The sequence below is a fragment of the Arachis hypogaea genome, chromosome 18, assembly GCF_003086295.3.
Source record: "Arachis hypogaea cultivar Tifrunner chromosome 18, arahy.Tifrunner.gnm2.J5K5, whole genome shotgun sequence".
NCBI classification, from domain to species: domain Eukaryota; kingdom Viridiplantae; phylum Streptophyta; class Magnoliopsida; order Fabales; family Fabaceae; genus Arachis; species Arachis hypogaea.
In genome coordinates, this window is record NC_092053.1 from 101,202,936 (window position 1) to 101,218,780 (window position 15,845).

General features: G+C 33.9%; 1 long non-coding RNA gene across 1 annotated transcript; it reads left to right on the forward strand.

The window, feature by feature from the left end:
- Nucleotides 1–6,399: 6,399 nt before the first annotated feature.
- Nucleotides 6,400–9,242, forward strand: LOC112771721 (uncharacterized). The gene is made up of 3 exons (XR_011876390.1): nt 6,400–6,538; nt 8,238–8,442; nt 9,182–9,242. It is a non-coding gene; the product is annotated as an uncharacterized lncRNA (long non-coding RNA).
- Nucleotides 9,243–15,845: the final 6,603 nt, after the last annotated feature.

A 15,845-nucleotide genomic window follows, 5' to 3' on the forward strand; every position in this document is an offset into this window, starting at 1 on the left:
GCAATGAATCAACCAGCATTTCCAGGTCAACAAATGTCAAGTATTCACAGAGACGAGCACGGTATGCATGCGGCAGAGGAGTTTGAGGTCGGGCAGCGGTTCCAGAGCAAGGAGGAGGCAGTGTTGATGGTGAAGAATTATAATATCCGCCGTGGTGTTCAGTATAAGGTGTTTAAGTCGGACCAGTTGAAGTATCACGGGAAGTGCGTCCAGTTTGGGAATGGGTGTAATTGGCTGATACGCGTGACTATGCGGCAGCGGAAAGGATACTGGGAAGTCCGGAAGTACAATGGGCCTCACACATGTCTTGCAACCGAGCTGTCCACCAACCACAGGCAGCTTGATTATCATGTGATCTGTGCATCAATTCTATCGCTGGTTAGGGCGGATGCGGCAATCTCGGTGAAAGTACTGCAGAATGTGGTGTCAACGACATATGGATTCAAGCCCAGCTACCAGAAGGTGTGGATGGCTAAGCAGAAGGCGATTGCACAGATTTATGGTGATTGGGAGGAATCTTACAACATAATTCCGAGGTGGATAATCGGGGTTCAGATGTACATGCTGGGCAGTATTGCAGTATTGCGCACTTCACCTGTAAGGTCTGGTAATACGGTTGATGAGTCGAGGGTGTTTTTTCATCGATTGTTTTGGACGTTTTCGCCATACATTGAGGCATTCAAGTATTGTAAGCCACTGATATCCATTGACGGTACCCATCTGTATGGCAAGTACGGCGAAACGTTACTCATGGCGATTGCACAAGATGGAAACTCGAACATACTCCCAGTGGCATTTGGACTTGTCGAAGGTGAGAACACTGAGTCATGGAAGTTCTTCCTTACTCACCTTCGCCAACATGTGACCCCGCAACCCGGCATTCTAGTTATATCTGACCGCCACAATGCAATCAAGGCCACGTTAGTTGCAGAAGACGGTGGGTGGCTCCCACCGGCAGCCTATCGTGCATATTGTGCTAGGCACATAGCTGCTAATTTTGCGCTTAACTTTAAATCCAAGGATGCACGGAAGATTCTGGTGAACGCAGCCTACGCAAAGTCTGAATAGGAGCATCAATATTGCATGGAGATATTGAGGTCCGAAGACCCGGCTATGGTTGAGTGGTGTAACTGGATTGGGTTAGGGTTATGGACCCAATATCGGGATGGTGGGCGCCAGTACGGTCACATGACAACCAACATATCTGAGTGTATCAATGCCGTCTTGAAGGGTAGATGGAACTTACCGGTGGGGTCACTTGTGAAGTCAACATATGGGCGATTGGCTGAGCTCTTTGTTAGAAAAGGAAAGGAAGCGGAGATGCAACTCGGGGCAAGGCAGGAATTTCGCAGATGCTTATGAGGGCGATTGAGAAGAACCAACAGGCCTCCAGAAACATGCGGGTTGAGCTATACGATAGAAGGAACACAGAGTTTGTTGTGGACGAGATTGCTCCGACGGGAGGGAGAATCGCTCTGACTGCATGTAGGGTATCGCTTTCGGCCAGGACATGTGACTATGGCTATTTTCAGGCCCTCCATTACCCATGTCGTCATGTGCTTGCAGCTTGTTCGTATTTCAGACTAGATTGGAGGATTTACGTGGATGACGTGTATCGCTTGACAACCATCTTCAATGTTTATAAGATAGGTTTCTCCCCTCCGATGGCAGACGACTTGCTTCCCTTGTACGAGGGTCCTCAAGTTATCCCAGACCCCGGCATGATGCGAGCGACCGTGGGTCGTCCTAGGACTACACGGATAAGAAACAGTATGGATGAGCCCAAACCGGACAGGACGAAGAGATGTGGTATGTGTAGGGTTCCAGGTCATACTAGAAGACAGTGTCCCCTTCGCGCATGTGCATCCGGTCCTCATGAAGGGACTAATGCATAGAGCCTCGAGTAGCGTTATAGTTTATGTTATTTTATTTGCCTTAGCATAGTTAGATTGTTGCTTGATGTCGTCCCTTACACTTTGCATTTAATGGTGTTCTTTGTCGTTCACTTCATTTGTTGTTAAAGACCTCGTGTTAGTCGGTTTAAGTTTCACTTTTCATTTACTTTCAAAATAGTCCTTTAATCTTACCATAGTACTAGATAATAACATAACAATAACGAAATTGTAACAGTGCTTAATAACAACATAACAATATCGAAACGACAAGAGTACTAAATAACACAACATCAACAATAGTAAAAAGTACTAGCTGAATACCATAACAATAACATAAGAATACCCCACTATCTAACACATATGTGACCCGGTGCCACACTTGGCTGGCCTGATGATGCGCTTCCTCCTCTGCGTGACCGGTACATATGTCTCCGGTGGCTGCACCTCCATCCCAGCAGCACGATCGGGCTCGTCAGGCAACTGTGTGTGCGTCTATCCCTGCACGGCAGATGCCGGAGTACCACCCATGGCAAACGGACCTCCCTGATAAGTAGTCGGTGATTCATTCGAATTGACATTAAGATCCACTGCCCTTCCCTCAAACTGAGGCCTATAATCACCATCTGTGCTGGCAAACTCCCGTATCTCAGCAAAAAAATCACTCCCCGCACCAAAAACCTGCTCCATCTGGTTCGGGCTGTAGAAGTCAGAGAATAGTGTCGTGGTCTCAACCCCCCTCCGAAACCCCCACCTCCAAACCCACTAGGTAGCGAACCACAACCACATCCAGACCTACCTGCACCACCCCCCCCGACTAGATCCCTCAGCTGCCCAACTCCCCCAGCCAGACCCAGCTGCACCACCTCCCCGGCCAGACCCTCCAGCACCACCCCCCCCAACCATACCCCGCTCCACCACCCCAACCAGAGCCTCCAGACTGACTCCCCCAACCAAAGCCACCTGCACCACCCCCTCGACCAGACCATCCACCACCACCACCCCAACCCCAGCCGGATCCCCCCCCCCCCCGCCGTGTCTCCATCCAACCTGATGACTCTGGCTCCCTCCATGGTCTTCATCGCCACCCTGTGTCTCATCCAACTCCAAGGCATCGTCGCCCCCCTGGCGCATTGGTTGGCTATATCGCATTCCAACCCGCTCACACGTAGCCCTCCTACGGTTGTCCGGGAAGTTTGGTCCCTGCTGTCTAGCGGGCACATCGATATTACCTTGAACTGGAGCATCTGCAGGGATCCCGACCTGGCGAGGGTCAACTAAATCCCGGTCATGCAACAGAAATCTATGGGCTACCCTGTACCACCAATCAAGATACTCCACCGAGGGTCCTGGATCTGGTACCAACTGAAACGTCAACATGCTCTGATGCCTCTGATCCCAACACTCATGCCATGTGGCAAAGACCTCAAGAAACCAGCGGGTAGGTCCCCGACCATCCTTCGATAATAGAAAATCAATTTTGATGGCTGGTTCAGGTACGTGCTGAACTCCTCCAAGCTGGGAAAGGACTCGGTCAACCTGGTGCCACTCGATGGAGGAAAAGTAAATCAATGCAGTTGTCGACTTCCATAAATGCGTGTGCTCAGGTCTAAGGATATCAGGGTGGACAACTTGAATAACCTCCAGTGCCGAGTATGGCATCCAAATAAACTGCAACATGTAGGATCGTTATGTCAGAAGACAGTACGTGATGCATACACTTAACCATATAAAACGTGAAACTATAACAAATTTTATGGGAGATTATACTTACATCATCCACTCTCACCCTGTTCAATCTGTGTCGGGTAGCAATGACCCGAGGACCCTTCTCATCTGATGACGGCATGTATCTACCCCACCTGCAAGATTCAGTGTCGGCACCATTAGACATACTTTAAAAGTGATTCAGGCATTAATAATATACGTTATGTTTGGAGTTAAAGTATATCAAACTAAATAATAAGCATTATACTCACCTTGATGCAAGCGGCCAGAGAATAACATCAAACCCTCTTGGCCTGAATGTGGGAAACCTCCAGAATATCTAGGACTGCAGCAATGCTAGTGGCCCAGCTAAGTTTTTTACATTCCGATTAGCTACTCTGCAGAGACACCTATATAACCAAGATAATGCGGCCGAACCCCAGCTATACTTTTCGAGTCCGTCGAGATCCGCAACATACGGGAGCCAGCGTAAGTGAACTCTGGCCCCAGACTTGTCGCCAAAAAGCATCGTGGACAACAACATCATGATGTAACCACGAGCATAGACCTGTACCGTGGCCTCTGTAGCATCATTTGGCATGACTCTGAACCTGTTTTGGAACCAGCCATATGATACGGTGAACTCATCAATATAGTCCTCAGGAGGAAGTTCACCGAACAACTCTTCAAACCACTGCCACGCAGGCTTACCCCCTTCCATCAACTGCTCAAAGTCATTGAGACAACCACTAACTGGAAATCCATCAATAGGGAGGCCGAATTGATATGCCACATCCTGTAAAGTGACAGTGCACTCCCCAAATGGCATATGGAAAGTGTGAGTCTTTGGACGCCATCGCTCAACAAAGGCACTAATCAGTGGCTCATCCAGCTTAAACCAATAATCATTCAGCCTAGCAACATGCAGCAATCCGGCGCTATCTAGGTAAGGCATAATACGGTCATGCAATATCATCTTTTGTTGCCTACGGATAGTCCGTACACACCGGGTTGGCTGATAACAGAATAACAAGCACAGTCACAACTCAACATCGCACAACAACCAAAAACATGTATCAGAAATCAACCAAACCCCTAAACCAAACATGACCCTAACCTATCCTAAACATGTTAACCTTAACATTTCACTAATTTCTAACACAACAAGCATTTTTTTTCAAAAGAATCACATTCTTGTAACTAAACACATCAACTACATTGACTATATCAGTTGTAAACCAAATTAACTACTAACCTCTTCGTCAATAAAACCTGCCACGTGCGCGATGCCGTTCAATCGGTACATGTCGTTCCTCGCCATCTTCGACCGCCCCCCAAAGCCACCAAATCAGCCTCCAACCGCTGCCAACCCAACCTTCAGAAGCCACCCTCCGCCGCCGTCAACGCCGTCCACCGGAGGCCACCTTTTCCGAACCTTAACCAACCCTCCACCGCCGCCGACCACACCCTTCCTTGAATTTTTTCCCGTAGCTCTCCTCCCCTCCACTACCCTCCTCGCCGCTAATGGAGTCTCTCACGAATGAGACTTTACTCGTGGAAGGTAAGTAGGGTTTGGGTCTTTACACATGAATCGTTCTAGGCTGCTGAGGGGTATATATGCACGTAAATCGTGCTGGGTAGGTGGGGGTTAGGTTTCCACATAAATCATCCTAGGGGCTTGTGGGTTTGGGATTTGCACATAAATCGTGCTAGGGGGTTGAGGGTTATGGAGAAGCACGTAAATTGTGCCAGGGTATAGGATTTTAGGGTAAAATGCATAAATCAAACTAGCCTATGATGATTTATGTGTTACTTTTAATACACAGTAGGGTGGGACGATTTATGCCTTATTCACCTATGCAATTCATGCATAAATCGTCTCAGAGTACAATGGTTTATATATTGATTAAAACACACGAGCCTAGGACGATTTATATATTATATGGTTTAGGAGATTCACGTTCAAAAAAACCATTTAGGGGATTCAGGTAAAATAGGAGGGCAAATAATTTATTTAAATAAAAAACCCTTAAGTAAACATGCTTAATTAATATGAATACATGACAAGAATAAGAAGATTTGTTCTTGAATCAAAAGTGCACATGTTCCATGTCAGAATTTGATTGTTATGTTGCAATAAATTGAAAAACGCCGAATGAGTTTGTAAATTAATAATGTGGGTAACTAGGTACAATGATAAGGATAAAGTATGGTCAAAATTAAAAAACAAAAGCTTGACATGAATAAGTAATAAATAGTTAAAGAAAGAATTTAAAGGGATTGAGAATATGATTCTTACAAATCCTATGGGTGTGTGTGGTTGAAGGGAATACAAGTGTATTCCCAGGAATGTTGAGATGGGAATATCTTATTCCCATGTTTGGTTCAAGAGTTAAAAAATTATTCTTGGGTATATTTTATTCCCTGGAATCAAAATCCCACCCATTTCATTCCCATATCCTCCCTAGGTATCTCTAATTCCAATGGGAATGGAATGTTAATAATAAAGTAAAAAGACCAAAAACACCCTTGTTAATTTCACTCCAACCCTTCTCTTCAGATTTTTTTCAATTCATTTCAAACAAAACGAAACCCTAGCAGAGACCCCTCCTCCATGAAAACCAATCCCTAGCGGGGCTTTTCTTCAAATTCACGGAGGTTCCACCGGCGTCGGCGCCGCCTCGCCGCCGATTTCGATTTGCACGACCACTGCGCTCCTTATTCTAGAAGAAAATCGTTCGCGTTCGTGTCATCATCACAGCTCACAGTTCCTATTCGTGTTTCCTGTCCGTGTTCATCATCTCGAGTGGTGCTTTCTGTTCGTGTCGTCTCCTTCGCTTCTCTCCCTCCTCGCGGCTCAGCAATAGCCATCAAAGAAAGTTTAATTTGTCTTCTGCAACCTTGTTCATCTTTTTCAAGCACAAAATCTTCTTCTTCAGGTAAGGATCTTTTATTTGTTATTTATTTATTTTTCCTGAACTATGTTTGTGATACTGAATAAAATATATGGTTCTTTGAAATGCAATGTCATTAAGGAAGCATAACAAGAGGTTCTTTGATGATTACTACAACACTCAAAGCCCTTTGAAAAATGAAAGCAATTCTTTTTTGAAATTGGAAAAGGCTTTTTTTAACCTTTTGATCAATGTATATATAAGACAAAGACTATGGTGGATTGAATCAAAGGTTGAATGCTGAGGTTATAAAATAGAGTTGTGTTTATTTTTTTCTCTATTGATTCTATTTTCAGTCATATGCTGTAACTTAGAATTGTTATTATTTTTTGGTCTGCATTATGAAATTTTGGGTTTGATTCTTGTGGCATAAGGATTCATAAAGACTGTGGAGTAAACACGCTAGTCCCTTTGCTTTGTATTCTCATAGCTTGTTCATAGAATAGAGTAGGATGTGGAGGAGCATGAATTGCTCCAGAGAAAGACTGAAAAAGTAGTAGTTACAAGCTAACATGTTAGAAACAAATAATAATTATATAACCTCTTATCAAGGACTAGTAATCATTCAAGTGTAACTGTGAGAGTAAATAATAATAATAATAATAATAATAATAATAATAATAATAATAATAATACCATCCAAAGAAAGGATTGTGTCTTGGCCCCTCCCAATTTCGTAATCTTAATTAATTATAACATTACATAAGTGTGATCATGACCTTGTACCCTGTAGCTTTCTCCTTTCATATCCAACAATTCTTATTTTCGGTTTGGTTTTATTTTCAACTCCTCACTAGTTACTAGGTTTGTTCCTTTAGAATTTTCAATAAAGGCATATACATAGATAGATAGATAGATAGATAGATAGATAGATAGATAGATAGATAGATAGAAGGGTGAAAGTGAAAGCAGGTAGAGAGGCTAATTAACAAGATAGATATATGGCTGATGCATTTGATGAGGAGTGTGATTATCTATTCAAAGCTGTTCTGATTGGGGACTCAGGGGTTGGGAAATCAAATCTGCTATCAAGGTTTTTGAGTCTGTATTATAAAATTTTGGGTTTGATTCTTGTGGCATAAGGATTCATAAGGACTGTGGAGTAAACACGCTAGTCCCTTTACTTTGTATTCTCATAGCTTGTTCATAGAACAGAGCAGGATGTGGAGGAGCTTTCTTTGCTTTAAATCCTTGTGTTAAATTTTTATGCTGTTTGACTAATATTGTGATTCATCCTTCATCTATTTAGAAGAGAAAAAGAGAAAGCAGGAACAAATAAAAGAAGGGCAGGGGTAGAAACTTTATCTTTATACAACTAGCTCTAGTCCACTTCCAATTAAACTCATTTATATATCACCAACACACACCCATAGGCCAGAATGAATAAGCTACTAGAAGTGATTGAGTAACTTTGGGAGTAAAAAAGTTTGATTTGAATTGAGGAAGTAAAATGACTATGCAACAATGCAGCAACAACAAGTGAAGTACGTATGATAATGAACCAAAAAAAGCAAATAAGCATGCATTCATTCAATTTTTCTTTCCATGTATTTTCAATACTATCTAACTTTCTATATTGACTCCTAACATTCTTCATAATATATATTATATATGATTTCTTGCTTGTGTGATTTCTTGCTTCAAGATGATGAAAAATTGTCTTGTGTTATTTTCTGCTTATTAGTCTATAGAAAATGGAAGAGAATACTCGACCTAATTCAAAGCAAACTAAGCGTCAATGGACGCCACACGAAGATGCAAAATTAGTTGAGTGTTTGGTGGAGCTTGCAACTACTTCTTGGAAGTGTGACAATGGCACGTTTAAATCCGGTTATGGAAAACATTTGGAAAAAATGCTGCATGAAAAAATCCCTGGATGTGATCTTAAGGTACAATTTTTTTACATAATACTTGTTTTCTTTGTTTACAATTTTATATTTGTGTTATAATTGTATAGCTTACAAAATATTTATGCTTCTATATTGGGATGTTTTACTACTGTGCTCTCATTGATCTGTTCTCTGGGTTGGGTTGTAGTCCAGCCCAAAACCGTGACAAAAAAATGGCATTTTCAACTGGAACTATTGAACTAAGTCCTTCAACAGAAAATTTGTTCATAGACAAGGCTTGAATTTAAAACTATTTAATGAAAATTAATTACATTTCATTTGAGCTAATCATGTTGGTGCTTCAGTATTTTATATTTTTTACTTGGAACAGATTAAAATAGATAAAATAAATAAAATAAAAATTCCCTTGTTATTTAATTAAGAGTATATTTCCAGTTCTCTTGTTAATTTTTTTCTTCTTGAAAATCTGAATGGTGAACCAAGCAACCAGGCCAGACTGTATTCTCTATCTCGTTATCAGTAAGTGGTTAGAAGAGTTTGATTAAACTGTCAAAAAAAAAAAAACCAAAGGAAAGAGAAAAGTTTAAGACTTTAAGTCATGGTAGACTATTTTATGATTATTTCAGATACTGTATGCGAAAACTAAATGATTATTACTGCTCCATACATTCACTATATTTAGTTATGCTTGGATGAATTGTGGTGTCATTGTATTAAAATTCAGTTTATTGAATTTAATCTGAGTAGTAATAATTTTAAATTGTTTTGCTATGTTTAGGCTAATCCACACATTGAATCAAGGGTGAAATTGCTAAAAAGATAATATTTTGCAATAGTTGATATGATGGGCACAGCTGGGAGTGGATTTGGTTGGAATGACAAAGATAAAATGATTGTGGTGGAGCGACAAATTTTCAATGAATGGAAGAGTGTAAATTCTAAATAACTTTCTTAATACAAGTTTATTTATCTTAAGTTTTTTAATATTAATTGCTTATTTATTTTCTTTTAATTTCAGTCACATCCTAATGCTAATGGCCTCTATAATAAACCATTTCCACATTTTGAGGAGTTGAGAATAGCATTTGGTAGAGATAGGGCTCAAGGAGGCAATGCGGAAAATGTAACTCAAGCAGTTGCTACAATGGAGGCTGAGCGCGAAGCAACCTTGAGTGATCGGCAAGTGAATGAAAACACCCAAGTAAATTTGGAAGAAACCGAAATGGAATATGAAGCTGATTCTCAAGTACGTAAGCAATTGACTCTAATTCATGTACATAAATTCACTTATTGTTGATCCTACTGCTGTGTATTTTCTTGGATTTTGGAGTGATTCTTCATTAGTTCATTTACTTTAATCTGTGCCTGTGACTAGCCTTAACTATTCCCATCATGTTGAGCAGTTAGATAGAAATACTGATCTTCATTTCTGTGGAGTATAATAACAAAGAAAAAAAGGATATGAATGTAATTATGCAAACAGAATGAGAATCAGGGTAGTTAATATTCTATTAGGTTCTGTTTAGTTAGTTAATGTTGTTAGTCTTGCTGGCCAAGGCAGAGATAATGCTTGTATATACAAGTGTAGAGCATGTATAATCAGTTAGGCTACTTGTTCTTCATTTCTATCAATATTGAATAATCTTCTGATGTTCCTGCTGGTGTTGCTTTCAATTTTTAGGAGCCTCCAACTCCTGGTGTTTCTGTTGCTCCCGGTGCTTCTGCTGCTCCTAGTGCTTCATATATAGAAAGGAATAAAAGAAAAAGAGGGAGCAAAAGTGAGGAAGTGATTGACATAGTAGTAGAATCAATGAGAGATATGAAAGGTGCTTATCAAGAACACACAGCCGTTTTAGTTGATATGGTTTCTTGTTTTAAGCATGAGAAAGAAGGAGCTGAGCGCAGAATGAAGCTAATGGAACTGTTGAGAGATGTTCCTGGTTTGAGCGGTGATGATAGAATGAAGGCTGGCCTTAGCATTCTAAGGGACAATAGTCTGATCGACATGGTGTTCCAACTTCAGCCGGGGGAACTTTTGCCATTTTTGAAGAAATTGCTTTAAATATTGCTATTTTTGAATTTTTATTGAATATTATAGTGACTTGATAGGAAGACATTTGTGCCAATTGTTGCTGTTGTTTTGTGAGGAATATAAGTAGCTAAAACCCTAGTTCCTGATGCCATTATATCAGGTTTTAAGATCCATGGAAAATTAGTTAAAGTTCCTCTTGAACTAGAATGTGTAGCAACTGGTGATGGCTTGATTCCAAGAAATGTTTGTTGACAATTGATGGTGGATTTTGGAATTTTGTTGCTTTGTATATAATTGATCATAGATTTTGCATCTTTGGAAGTAATTACAATGCTAGGAGAATAGAGATGCCGCCATTCAGTTAGTTGAGGATCATCTGAGATGAACACTGCTCCTTTTACATTGTCATAGTCACTAATTTAATTATGATAATATTGATTTTAATTAAACATTTGTTATTAAGGGTATTATAGTAAATTTATTAGTAGAGATAAAATTTAGAGTCGATAATAATTTAACTAAAGATATTTGTTATTAGGAATATTTTAGTAAATTTAAAAAAATTTAGAATCAATAATAATTTAACTAAAGATATTTGATATTAGGGGTATTTTAGTAAATTTAAAAAAATTTAGAGTCAATAATAATTTTAACTAAACATATTTGTTATTAGGGGTATTTTAGTAAAAAATTTAGAGTCAATAATAATTTAATTAAACATATTTGTTATTAGGGGTATTTTAGTAAATTTAAAAAAATTAAAATCAATAATAATTTTAACTAAACATATTTGTTATTAGGGGTATTTTAATAAATTTAAAAAAATTTAGAATTAATAATAATTTTAACTAAGATATTTGTTATTAGGAGTATTTTAGTAAATTTAAAAAATATTTAATTTTTAGTCATTAATATTTTAATTTGAATGATTAAGGGTAATTTTGACATATTACATAATATGACCAAGATATTTAAACTCAACCAAACAAAAATTTAGTCATTCCTAGGATTATTACATAATATTCCAATGTATTAAATTTTACAACCAAATATGGGAATCATATATTCCAAGTAATCACATTCCTAGGAATATAATGCCTAGGAATAAGATTACTTGGTAATAAAATTTAATCTTTGAACCACACACATCCTAAGACTTAATCACAATCAGAGTTGAGAAAGGTTTGAAAAATGCTAACAATACAAATATTTTTTATTTTTAATACCCAATAATAAATATATAAATTAAAACTAATATTGTTTCGTATAAAGTCATAAAATGTATAGCATACTCAAAATATATCAAATTCGTATTAACTGTCATTCTTTATCAGTTACGTTATGACAAATTTGGTTATTAAAAAATATTAAAATTAACTTAAATATACACAATATTATTTCATTTTTTCATTTTTATTTTATCATAAAAAATCATACATATTATAGAGAATCTCATCTTTTTACCAACGGTTCTTCCATTCAATAGTTTCTATAAAGAAAAAAAGGCATAATAATGTTGTGTTTGACAGAAAATATAGAATTTTGAAAGGTTGAAGCATAGGTTTAGTTCTTAACATATTTGAAGATGAAGTGTAGAGCAGACAAAAAGATAGCTAATAAAAGAATAAATGATTAAAGCTTCCTCAATACTAAGAGTCATAGTGTATGATAGGTGTTCTATAATTTTTTTTGAATTTGATTGTTTCTTTATTATTATTATATGTTGTTTTGTTTAATTTATGTTAAAAAGACTTATGATAATCATCTTATCGTGGTAGTGTAAAAGTTGTAGGTATTATATTTACTTTGTATGCTTTTAAATCTCATGTTCTTGATGGATATTTGTGACTGAGTAATTATTAAAAGAAATTAGTTTAATATCTATTTTATATTCTATTTAAATTATAATAGTGAGTAAATATTTTTTTAAAATAAATAATAAAATTTTTTCATAAAAACAACGTTTAAATAACTGTGAAATTAGATTATACCACAGATGATGATTAATATCTTGACATTAGATTTATTATAAAACAAATTTTTAGAAATATTATGTTGTATTATATAATTTAGTTATATTTTTCTTATCTTCAATCTATATTATTTAGATTAGCATATATATTTCTAAAAAGGGTTATTCAAGAGTTTTTTAAAATAATTAAATCAAATCAGTTACAAACTAATTAATTAAATTGATTAAATATTTAGATATCTTATAATTTAATATAATTTAATTTATATAAATACATGACTTTTATAATTTTATTATTTATTGTAATAAATTCTAGAGATAATTTTTGTAAGTTATAACTTATTTTTTATCTTTCAACTTTTAAGAATAATTTTTTTAATTTTGTTTTTATAATTAAAATATTTTCTACTTTAATATATGAATTTTTTTATGAACTTTTTATTGTGCAACTCACTTTAACAAAAATAAATTAATTTATGAAAATTTAAACTTGAGCGCTTGCTATGGTTAAACTCAAACTTTAATTTATTTTGTCATATTATTATATCAATATTAAATTCTTTGATAAACATTTATTTGATTACGAAATGATGTTATATGTTACTTTCATATTGACAATTAAATTTCAGTTACTACACAAATATTATATTTCAGGTAATTGTATATTTTTTTTGTTATTTTGAAAATTATTATATAATTTTAAGATCATTTAATTATGTTTATTTTTTTAAAAGCATTGTCATTATTGGAAAGTAACTAATGTTTATAATAATCTAAAATTGAGAAATAAAAATACAAAATATTAATATACTGAATTTTTGAAGTATAAATCTTGAAGTAAATATATGTAATTATAATTAATGATCATAATTAAAAGTCTTTATTTTATTTCAATTTGTTCAAGACATGTTTATCTTAAATTTTATTTCTTTATTAATTAGTATTTTTTTGTACATTTAATTGTCTTTAATTTATATAAATTAAAATGTATAACTTAAAAAAATAGATACGTGTCTAAAAAATAAAAAAAAATATTATTTTTTGTTAATAAAAAATTTATGTCGCTTTAGCTTTTTTTTTTAGCATCATATCTTATATTTTTACTATAATTAAAAGTTAGAGATAAATTATTAAATATAAATTAGTAAAAAAATATAATACTTAATGAATTATCATAATCACATTTAAAGGTATTTAAGTTATTTTCATATAATAAAAGTGATATGCTTCAAAAAATATTTGTATATAATTTACTAACGAATATATGAGATATTTATGATAATTTTTATTTTTATTAAAAATATCATTGTATTAAAGTGATGCATTTTAAAAATGTATAAATAAGATTTTTATTTAAAAAAAATTACAAGATAGCAAATACAATTTCATTTTAATTTTATCCTTAACATTTAGTTTTAATTTTATCTTTAGAGTTTTAACATGTTTCAATTATATTATTTGATTTAATCAAAATTAAATAAACATTAAATTATTTAATAAATAATAAAATAAATTAATTTAATTTAAATTATTCTCTTATTATTTTTTATATGTAGGAATCAGAATGTACTTTTATGTATTTTGATTAATAGTTCTTAAATGAGTTACTATTTTATTTATTAACATTTTAAATTTTTTATAATATTTTCACAAAACTTGATTAATAGGTAGTTCTTCTTCACAATTTTTTTTAAAAATTTTTTGACAAAAATATATCTTAATTTTTGCCTTTCATCTTTTATATTCATTGATTATACTAATTTTTTTACAGTGTATTTTTATCAACTATATGCATTATTTTTCTGTCTTTTTTAATTTTTTTAATTATTTTATTACCTTATTTTTAATTATATATTTTACTTTCACTCCTCATATATTTTTTGTATTTCACTTCATCTTATTTTCAATTTCATAGTTAACTTTCAATTATATAAAATTCAATAGTTTCTTTTAAAACATGCTTAAATATATTATCTATTATATACAATCATTAGGATAAACAAACAAATATAAATTGAATATATAATTTAATTTTAATTTAAACTAAAAATTAAATGAATTATCAGAAAAATAGCAACTAATTTTGTTTTTAGTTTTTCTATAATTTATTTAAAGATAAAAATCTCTCTATAACCACTAACATCGCCGATAACAAAATTATAAGTCTCTATAAAATAAAAAGAAATATATAAAATAAATAACATATATATAATTTTAAAGTTATTAATCATAGACTATGGATAACTTTTTTTAAAAAAAATCCTTATGGATCAAAATGTAATTTTTTGATATTTTTATTTTTTTCTAAATTTTTTAAAACTTATCAACATTTAAGTTGTCTATACATCACTTCTCAAAATATTATGATTTCATAAGTTATAATATGTGGGATAAATCATCCTTTATAAACCATTTACAAACCAATTTTACGTATATCTCCAAAGTAAAAAAGACTACAAGCATGTCTCAATTTACATATCTATGTAAATCAAATTTATGGAGTTTGAATTATGTGTTTTCGTAGTAAATCGAATCTATAAGATTCAAATTACTTGAATGCTATCTATGCTACTAAATCGAATGAAGGAGATTCGATTTACAATGAACTGAATTGCTACTAAGTGAGTATAAATCGAATTTTATTGCTTCGATTTAGCATGGACCAAATAAATCGAAATTTATAGATTCGATTTAGTAGGAGATGACATAATTCTAATTCTTTAAATTCAATTTACTTTCGAATCACAATGTCAAGTAATTCGAATTTTATAGATTCGATTTATTACTTATTACCCTAATTTGAATTCATTAAATTTGATTTATATAGAAATGTAAATGGAGACAACTAGGTAATATTTTTGGGTTTGGGGGATTCAGGTAATTTTGGAGTGGCTTTGGTTTATCAACATAAATTAACCTAATATATGATATTAGTTATTGTTATATATATGAAAAATGTGACTTATTTATGCATTATTTGGATTAGAAGAATTTGTAGGAAAATAAAATATTGGAAAAGAAAATGGATAAAAAAATCAATTTTTCATTGTTTGAATCAACAAAAAAATTGAATGGGCAACATAAAAGTATATGTGGAGCTCATGTGAAACTTTTCTCTTCAAAGTTGCAAAGAAAACTGATGCAGAAGTATAAATATGGGTAAAAATACAGAGTTAGCATTTGAATTATAATTTATATATAATATATAAAAACATTAATATAATTTTACTCTATTATAATTTTTTCTCTTGTTACTTTTCCTTCCATCCAAGTAAAAAAAAAATTTTTCTTTATTTTTTTATTCATTTTTTCTTCATCAAAACAACACACAAAAATATACTTTTCTTTTCATTTTCTTTCTTCTCATTTTCTTTCTTTCCATTTTCTTTCCTCTTATTTTTCATCTTATATCCAAACAATAGCTTAGTGTTTATCCAT